At 39.7% G+C, this 9501-nt stretch overlaps 1 long non-coding RNA gene across 1 annotated transcript; it reads right to left on the bottom strand.

Annotated features, from left to right (window-relative positions):
- Positions 1 to 581: 581 nt before the first annotated feature.
- LOC311010914 lies at positions 582 to 3990 on the bottom strand. Its single transcript, XR_014596840.1, has 5 exons — positions 3921 to 3990; positions 3414 to 3785; positions 3152 to 3301; positions 1487 to 1536; positions 582 to 1406 (listed from the first exon to the last, which is right to left on the bottom strand). It is a non-coding gene; the product is annotated as an uncharacterized lncRNA (long non-coding RNA).
- Positions 3991 to 9501: the final 5511 nt, after the last annotated feature.

Raw genomic sequence — 9501 nt, 5'->3', positions numbered from 1 at the left:
GAAATATCCCAAAATAGTGTCACACCATATGATTTTGATTCATGTGACAAAATCTTTTTGATCAGAACTGACTCAAAACATTATGCTTGAACTTTGAAAAGAGTGGGCTCACAATTAGACATCTGTATTATTTTTCTGTATTTTTTTGAGAATTTTTGCATTTAGTTCTTACTTTGAGAAACAAGTGCCGGACATCCACACCATATGAGTTTTGTTATGTTTGGTTGAAAATTCTGAAAAAATGAGTGATGAACTGTTTTAATGTTGAGTATGTTCACATAAAGCATAATTTTCTGCACAATATTGAGAAGGTTTTTGACAAATATATTTTTTTATATATTTGACACTGAAGACAGCAAAACTGCCATGTCACGTCACACACCCTACTGTATATATTTTCAAAACATCTTGTTTTTTGTGAAAGTAAAATTCACATTTACAACATAAGTTCTACTTATTCGCAAATCACTTTTTATTTTTCTGGATATAACTTGACAAAACACAAATACACAAGTACAAATAACACCTCACATTTGTAAGGTTTATTCTACAGATCTGTGGTGGTAAAAGTTGTTCAAAATTATGCAAATAAATAAAAAAATGTTACGTTGCTCACAAACTCACAGAAGGCGATCCGCAATATGCAAATCCTGTTCCCCGTGTAAAAATGAATCCGTAAATGCTTAATATATGACTACATATTTTCAGAGTAAGTACATATTTGCAAGATAAAGAATACAGTTTGTGGATAGGGAAATACGTGTGAATCATGGTACACATTTGTCACGCTGCTGTGCTTTTACAGATAATAAAGTCGAATGAAAACTAGGTAAGAACAACAACAATACTGGATACACATTTTTTTATATTCATGGTTACTTTATGCTAGAACACCATATGATTCATTTTATTCATGATTATTTTGATGTTTAATAACAATTTTGTGTCATCTGTTATGCAATAAATATATTTATTTTAACTAAATGTTAAGTGTTTCCAGTATGTTTTGGTGCACATTCAACCACATTTTGATGATTATCAGGATTATATCATTAATCATTATTTTGGACAGGATCATTGTGATATGAAATATTCATATCGTCCCATGCCTAATCGTAACCGTGCAGTCATGGAACTTTACAGATGCCTAGTTGAGATCAAAAGAAAGGTTTAGTTTGATGATGGCCGTGGTCCAAGCAGCAACTTTATGCCCCTGCCCTAATTTGGTGTCGCTGTCAGGGTGATCCCATCGCAAGATGGTATCTAGTTATGTTTATTTTGTTTTGTTACACCCTGGAGCTATTGATGGCAGAATAGGTGCTAAAGTCAGAAGTCCGGCTTTTCTTCTTCTGTGGTCTCTGCGATGCCTGCTGGATTTCTAGTGCAGCATAACACACATCTTCATCCTAAAATTTGACATTTGAGAAAATTGTGATTGTGTATTGATTTATTGCCATGTTTCAATGTATTTTACTGTTACACCTACCTGATGCAGTCTTGTTTAAGGTCTTTGCTGATCAGCTTGAGTTTCTTTTGCTGCAGAAATCAATACATCACTACATCAGAGAGGTCACATTAACCAAATACTTTCCCTCTTTGACTGATAATTTTTTAAACAATGACAGAAACATTTTAACAGACTTCAACTCTGAGGGCGTGCAAAGTTATTTAGGCAATTACGTGATTAGCATTGAGCACTGAATTAAAAAAAAAAATGTAAACCTTATGTACACGTCAGGCCCTTGGTCAGCTCTGAAACTAGCATGTTGGATTATTCTGCACTGTCACTGTACATCCAGCTTATGTTGTTGCATCATCGCCGTACCTCTCCTGTATGGCACCACAGCTCATACACTAAGAATCTCTTTCTATTGTTGTATATGCAACCTACTGAGTTTTAGCGACAGCCTATAGTGCCTACAAGTTTGACTTAAGTCACCGTGACTCCAGTATATCATCACGTCCCAGAAAGCAATTTTTTTTCAACAATGCTGTACGGTCGTATATCCTTGTATATGACCGTCTCTATGGCCTCAGTTCTATTTTGGGCAGGTGGAGAATGTGATGGTGACTTGACTACAAATGTCTTCTCCAATGTGGTTTGATTGACCTCGGACGTCTTTGCTCGTAGAGTTTCTGGTTAATGGTTTGGGAGATTTGTGATATTTCCACAACATTTTACCTCTAGTTTGCACATCTTGCATATGGATTTGCTTTTGTCCAGCTCTCCTCTGTCCTCATACTTTTTAAACCTAAAATTCTGTAGACGTCTGCCTTCAGGCCTTACGGTGCTTTCAGTGGAGCAGCTTCTGTCATGTTTCGATTCACCGTCCCTCAGGTGAACAGATCTCAGGCCACGGGAGACTTACACAGAGGATGTAAGAAATGGCATATAGTCAAAGATTAATATAAGGATTTTCTGAATCGATGACAGATCTTTCAAATGAAGATCGACATGAATCAGATTTTTTTTTTTTTTTTTTTTAAATCTCAGGCCTTCGCTGCACTTTTTTTTTGTGGCCTATGATTTAGTCCGGCATTCAGCAAAAGGAATTTTGCTTTTGCGGTCAACTTTTCCCCCCCATGTGTTTACAAATAAATAATCTAAGTGTATTCTATTCATTATAAATAAAGGCAAACACGTACACCGTGGGTGCCGGTGCTGTGGTGCACAGTCATCATCTCAATTGCAAAGGAGGATAGATGGAATCATTTCCGAAATTCACAACATTTTATCCAACGAAATATTCTGCTTCAATCCACATTTATTGGCATTCAGCCTCTAAAAAACATTTTGATAGAGCTCAAAGAAAGTTTTGCCATATCACGGCTGCTTGCTACACACAAAGGAAGCGGTTGTATCCATTTCAAAGATTCATTTGGCACAGCCCATATAAATACATTCTATCTTATATCATAGATTCCACCTTTAACCAGGCATATGTCTCATTATCATGGAATATTAAAGTGATGGATCATAAAAGATTATGAAGGAATTTTTACGAACTTAACGGAAATTGCGGACAACGAGAACATCGAATACAACCACTACCACAGCACAGTACACCCAAACTCAAACACACATCAATATAAGAGTTGTATTTCTGACATCATAACATTAAGCTCGAAACAAGAGATATACAGTACTTACCATTTTTCATGCAGAGGTGATATACCAGAAGAGAGGAGAGGAGAGAGGAAAGAACAGCTAAAGCTGGACACAACGAGTACAGCAGAATCCAACATGCACCACTGTCTGGTGGAGTCTCATGGTGAGGCTCGCTGGAGTCTGAATCAGAGTCTGAATCAGAAAACAGAGGTGTGTCAATCAGCTTCATTAAACTCTGGTCTCAACAAAATGCCATTCAGTGGAGGTCACACATAGATCAGTCAGATCAGACCAGCGTACTTACAGAAGAGGATCCTTGTTGTGACGCTGCCATATTTATAAACAGATGTGGGACTTCTCGTCTCTTCAGTTCCACAGTAGTAGAGTCCTTCATCACAATCAGTGATGTTCTCGATCAGCAGGTCATAGGAACCAGAAGAAAAGTTTCTCACAAATTGTAAACGAGGCAGAATCTTGCTAGGATAATTGGTTAACTCGGGTGAATAGTAGTTTACTTTAAGGACAAGTGAAGGCTGGTTCTCATGAGAGCAGTTCCTGTACCACACTATGTATACTCCAGATGATATTTTACAGTCACAGTAGAGAGTGACATTGTCTCCTGGTCTGACCGTCACTTCCAACATTGATCCAGAATCATCACTGCAGGATATAACTCCTGGAATACAAACACAACGAAGATCCAGGTTCCTGCTCAATACAACATCAAATGAGAATGAAGGTATGAATTAATCTAAAATGGAACCTAATATTCATAATTAAATAATCAAAAAACGTATATCAAAAGAATTACCTAAGAGAGCAACCAGAAAAATGTGCAGCATGTCCATGTGTGATGATGATGATCGAGAGCTAAAATGACATCCAAGCAGGTCTTACTCACCTCTGCACTGAATCTTCTGCCAGAGGAAGTTCATGTGATTGGCCAATCAAGTGGAACTTTTATTGTTCTATTCTATTGATGTGAAGGTATATACTATTCTGGGCTTTTATGTTAAGTCGGTAATTGTCCATGATTGTTATAGACTTGATGATTCTGATGCATAAGGACCAGTAGAAATAGAAAATCCTCCAATGAGACAACAAATCAAATGTTTATACAGTGCACAGAGTGCAGAAGCTTCTAATTATGTTGTCATATAGACCCTTTTAACATTGATGCCTTAAAAAAAATATGCGTGTGCATGTTGGTAACAGAAGTGGCATTTTGCTCCAGCCATCCAGATGAGTTAGCATACTTACATACATTGAAGTAAAACTGTTACCAGGTCAACATTTGTTGCAGTCCTTTCACTTTTCATCACAGTTCGCAGCTTGTCCAAAAGCAATTACCTACACCTGTTAGGCTGCTTATCAGCTGTGGTCTGGGCAAGTAGGAGGAAGAGGGGGCATTGCCCCGTGCCTGCGATCACGGTCCTTAATCAGAAAAACACAGCAACCAAAACAATGCGTGCATATTAAATAATCATCAAGGAAATCAAAATAAAGGAAAACAGTGTCATTTGCTCTACATGCAATGCAATAAAATAATTCCCAATAAGTCTCTCAATATGACATCCCCCCATTGTTTGGTCAGGTCTGGTTTGTTATGGTCCCTTTCAAAGGTAGATCTACTCTAAATTATTTTATCCCCAAGGAGCCATACAAATGGGGATTTGCAAAAGAAGATGCACTAGTATCGCATAAGTTAAAAAAAAGTACTATCATAGGTTCTTTTTTTCATTTTGTCGATATAGTCATTGTAAACAGCTGGCTGTTATATTGGTGTGATTGTGATTCACTAGATGTTCCAAGAAAGAAGCAGAGGGATTTGCTTCCCTTTAGAAAATCAATAGCACAGGCACTCTGCATGCAAGGCAAGGATATGTCAAGGAAGAAGAGGGGGCGGCGATCTGATGTTGAAAGGGAATTTGAAAAGAAGAAACATTAGGCTTGTTTCGAATCAAGCATCCGCATGCATTTGCCTCGCAAAACAAGGCATTCTGGGAAAAAAACGTCAGAAATGCTGGTGATAACTTCCCTTTGCGACATGTCACATGACTTTAAAAACTCGCGGTATCTCCAGGGTACCTCCCTTCGCATGCTTTTCTCTGCAGATGGTCTGAAATAAGTGCGGACATAAGACACTCCCCTCAACGTTGCCCTAGTTGGTTAGAATTATCATGTGGTATTTCCCACGTGAGAAAATTCCTCAGCCTCCGTCAACAAGGGGAGTTCAAATGCCTCGGCTCGAATAGAAAGAAAGCCAGCGCCACTGGGCAGGCCATATTCTTTGTGCGAAGTCCGTGAAGTTTCCCCTTGCGCGATAGTTTGTTATGTATACAATTATTAATAAAGTTTAAATAAAAAAAATAATAAAAAAAGCCCGTGAAGTGCACCTGTGTCCGACTTGACGTGGTGAGAACTTGGCGTGTTTATGACGAGTTCCGGCGGATCCTCTCAAGTCTCGTGCATGCATCGGCGCAAATGCATGTGATCCGAAACGCGCCCATTTAGGTCCAGCTAAGGCTATTCCAACACTGGAAGTCCATTCAGCTGCTGTGGGTCACTGGCCAGAGTTTGAAGGTGGGCGATGACGCTGCAAACTCCCAAATTGTCAGGGCCATGTCAGGCTTGGCAAGGAGGGAGGACTAAGGTGCAGGGCAGAGGCCGTAGTCAGGCTTTTATTTTAAATAAAAAAAGTGTCAACAAAAAAATCGCTCCACAGGAAGGAAAAACAAGGCTACGGGCTACAAACATAAAACGCAAAATGCTATGGTACTGTGGTTGAAGGATCGTGGTGTGACGAGAGACGAAACGAACTGGCACAAGACAAGGGGAGACGCAGACTTAAATACACAGAGGGATAACGAGCAACAGGTGACAACAATCAGGGATCAGGGATGACATCAGACCAGGAAACACATGAGGAAGGGCAAGTGACCTGAAACGAGAGGGGAGTTACTTTCAAAATAAAACAGGAAATGACAAGACAATAACCAAGACGAGACAAACCTCACCGGCGTGACAGGCCAGACTGTAGTGAAATATTCAAAGTGCAGTGTTCACCTGTGCCTCAACAAGAACAACAACTGTATCTCCTCATGTGACTGCTGGTTCTCTTCTTGCAAACAAGGGGATACCAGCCCGCTGGACTGTGCAGCAAAGAGATTTATCTTCATTAATTATATCAATATCTTTATTGTTTTTTGCACAGGTTAGAAAACACACACAATTGACAGTAGTGGTGAGCATGTTCTGTGGTTATCTGTTCTGTAGCCTGCGTTCTGGCCCATACCCATCCACAAGGTTATTTTGAAGTATTAAGCTGTATTTATTTGTTTATTTGTTTATTAGATGGATCCCCATTAGCTGCCGCCTTGGCGACCACTAATCTTCCTGGGGTCCATAGGGTACATAGTACAGTGTAACATCAATGATATACCCAGACATCAATACATACAGTCATACATTCCAATCATACTACACTTCACATATAATAAACACTTATAATAAAAACAACAATACACATGTACACACACACACACACCAATTTATACATGCATACTACCACAATATATCAAAAACATCATAATTCATAGATATATTAATGCCCTACATTTGTAATATCTTTCCTTTCACTACTATCATAATAATCCTAATTGTAATACCAATAATGAATTCCTGGTCATATGGTCAGCTGAATTAGCTGTGTTTGATTGCTTGTTTATTTGTCCGGGAGGTGTGGATCTGGTGGCGACGATCAACGAACCCGGAAGCGGCAGCGGAGGAGGAGAGAGGGGCTACGGGAGCGCAGACTGGCGTTCGGGACTGCGTTTGAGGCGGACTTAAGAGGCAACGCAAACACAGGGTGCGAGTTACGGGGGGCAGGGGGAGCCATGGCTCCCCTGGTGGCCACCTGAGCTCCCCTGGAAACATGATTTGTGAAATTTGGGGGAGCTCTAAAATATTGATATGATTGCCAAATTAATTATATTTTGGCCATGGTTTTCCCTCAAAGGTGTAAAATAAGAGAAATAAAATTGTATTTTTAGTTCGTGATTCATGAAAAAAGTGTTGCCTGCTTGCACGTCGGAGGCGCTTGAAGCGTGGGGGCGCTGCCTGCAGCTGATGTGATGATGATCGATCGGGGTGTTTCATGTAAATATTGTACATAGACCTATGGTGTGCGTGCAACGGATTTTCTCTTTATAATAGGCATATGCTGTTGCTATTAATGACAGGATCAGCATTTAAACTTTGCCCCCCTCCAAAAAAAAAAAAAAAAAAAAATGATCGCCCAGCCCCGGCTCCCCCGGACACCGTGGTATAACTCGCACACTGCGCAAACATCCACCAGAGGAAAGCTTCGCGAACAGTGGAGCGCCGATCAGGACACAGAGGCGACTGCAGCGTCTTTCCCTGCCCACTTGGGAACGGACAGGTTGTGGATTGGGCGCTGGTTAGTCGTACTGGGAAGTGTAGGATTTTGATGTTGGGATTTGTAGTTTTCTAATGTTGGGCCGGGTATTTTGGTAGTAGTGGGTTTTGTAGGGGATTCTTAGTTATTCTGTGCTATTTTGGGAGTGAAGACGTTGCAAGTATTTGTTTTGGTCGGCGTGGGTGGGTACATGGGGGGGGGGTGGGCGTTAGCCATTGTATGGGGTACTGAGGCATTGCTCATTCTGTTTGTGTGCGTTTGGCTGCTGGCCCTTCCAATAAAAGTTGCAAACTCATTTCAGTCTGGTGTTGTGTATCTCAGAGGGGATAGAAACTGCGTTAGCTAATAGGCTGACACGACATAAAGGGCCAAGGCAGCTCCCTTGTGGAACTCCACAGCTAATCTTCTTAGAGTCCGAAAGGCTACCGTTGAAAAAGACTCTCTGTGTATGGCTAAATCCATATCAGTCCAATTTAGTGATCAATATGTTGTGATCTAATACATCAAAAGCTGCACTGAAATCAAGTAGAACTGTGCCTACCATTTCCCTATTATCCATATGTTTCAGCCAGTCATCAGTTAGCTGGGCTAGAGCGGTGGTGGTTGAATGACCCTCTCTGTATGCATGCTGTGAACTTGTGATCAAATTATTTATAATAAAGTAATACTATAATAAAGTATTTTGGATTTGCTTAAAAACTATCTTTTCTAATAATTTGCTCAAAACCGGAAGCATGCTTATTGGACGGCTGTTTGCACCTGTAAAGTTAGATTTATTGTCCTTTGGTATTGGAATTATCTTAGCCTCTTTCCAAATATTTGGACAAACCCCGTTAGTTAAACATCTATTAAAGATGTGACAAATCGGAGCTGATATGTTAGCAGCTGCAAGTCGTAGCAGTTTACCGTCTAGGTTGTCTGTACCGGCAGGTTTTTCAATTGGTAGGGATAGTAATAGTTTATTTATGTCAGGGACAGCAGTCTGCGCAAAGACAAATTTACCATTTTTATTCTTCATCATACATTTCTCGTTAGTGTGAAGTGCGATGGTTAGTGCGATGGTTAGTGCGGTGGATCCTCCTCATGCACATTAGTGTGCATGAGGAGGATCCATCGCTTGGCATTTAGCCTTTTCTGAGAACATCAACCTTGCTTAGAAAATAATTATTAAAATAATTTACAATTTCAACAGGTTTTGTTAAGAAAATACCGTTATTTTCTATAAATGAATTTGTCTGGTGTGAAGACCTTCCCATTATCTCATTCAATGTTTTCCATAGTTTTTTACTGTCAATTTTAGAGTCTTTAATTTTACTCTGGTAATATTCTTTCTTTTTGCATCTATTCAGTTTGGTTACCAGATTTTTTAATTTGCAGTAATTCTCTTTATCACACATTAAGCCACTTGAATCAGCCACCCTTTTAGCTGCATTCCGTTGAGCCATTAGATTTTTTAATTCACAATTTATCCATGGCCACATTTTGCCCTTACAGTTGTTTTTTTCAAAGGTGCATGTTTGTCTGCTATTGGCATAAATAATCTCATGAAGACACTCAATGCTGAATCCGGGTCCTCCTCATTACACACAGTTGACCAGTTAGTGTTCTTTACGTCCTCCACAAAAAGCTCCTGCTGAAAGTGCTTATATGCTCTTTTATATATAATCCTACCAGCTGTTTTGGGAACCTTGGTTTTCCTTCCTTAGTGCAATTAAATTGTGATCGCTAAAACCAAGCACAACTGAGACTGCTTTAGAGCACTGTTCAGGACTATTAGGGAAAAAGAGATCTATACATTTAGATGATGATCGTCCATTTTTATTTGTGTTGATTCTAGTTGGTAGTGTAATAGTTTGAGTTAGATTACAAGCACTAGCTACAGCAAGAAGCCTTTTCTTAAGAGGGCACTGAAATGACCAATCCACATTTAAATCACCAACAAAGTATAATTCAC

Source organism: Eutrigla gurnardus (assembly GCF_963514095.1).
Source record: "Eutrigla gurnardus genome assembly, chromosome: 3".
NCBI lineage: Eukaryota > Metazoa > Chordata > Actinopteri > Perciformes > Triglidae > Eutrigla > Eutrigla gurnardus.
Note: the sequence above shows the minus strand (reverse complement) of the source record. Positions and strands in the feature narration are given on the sequence as shown.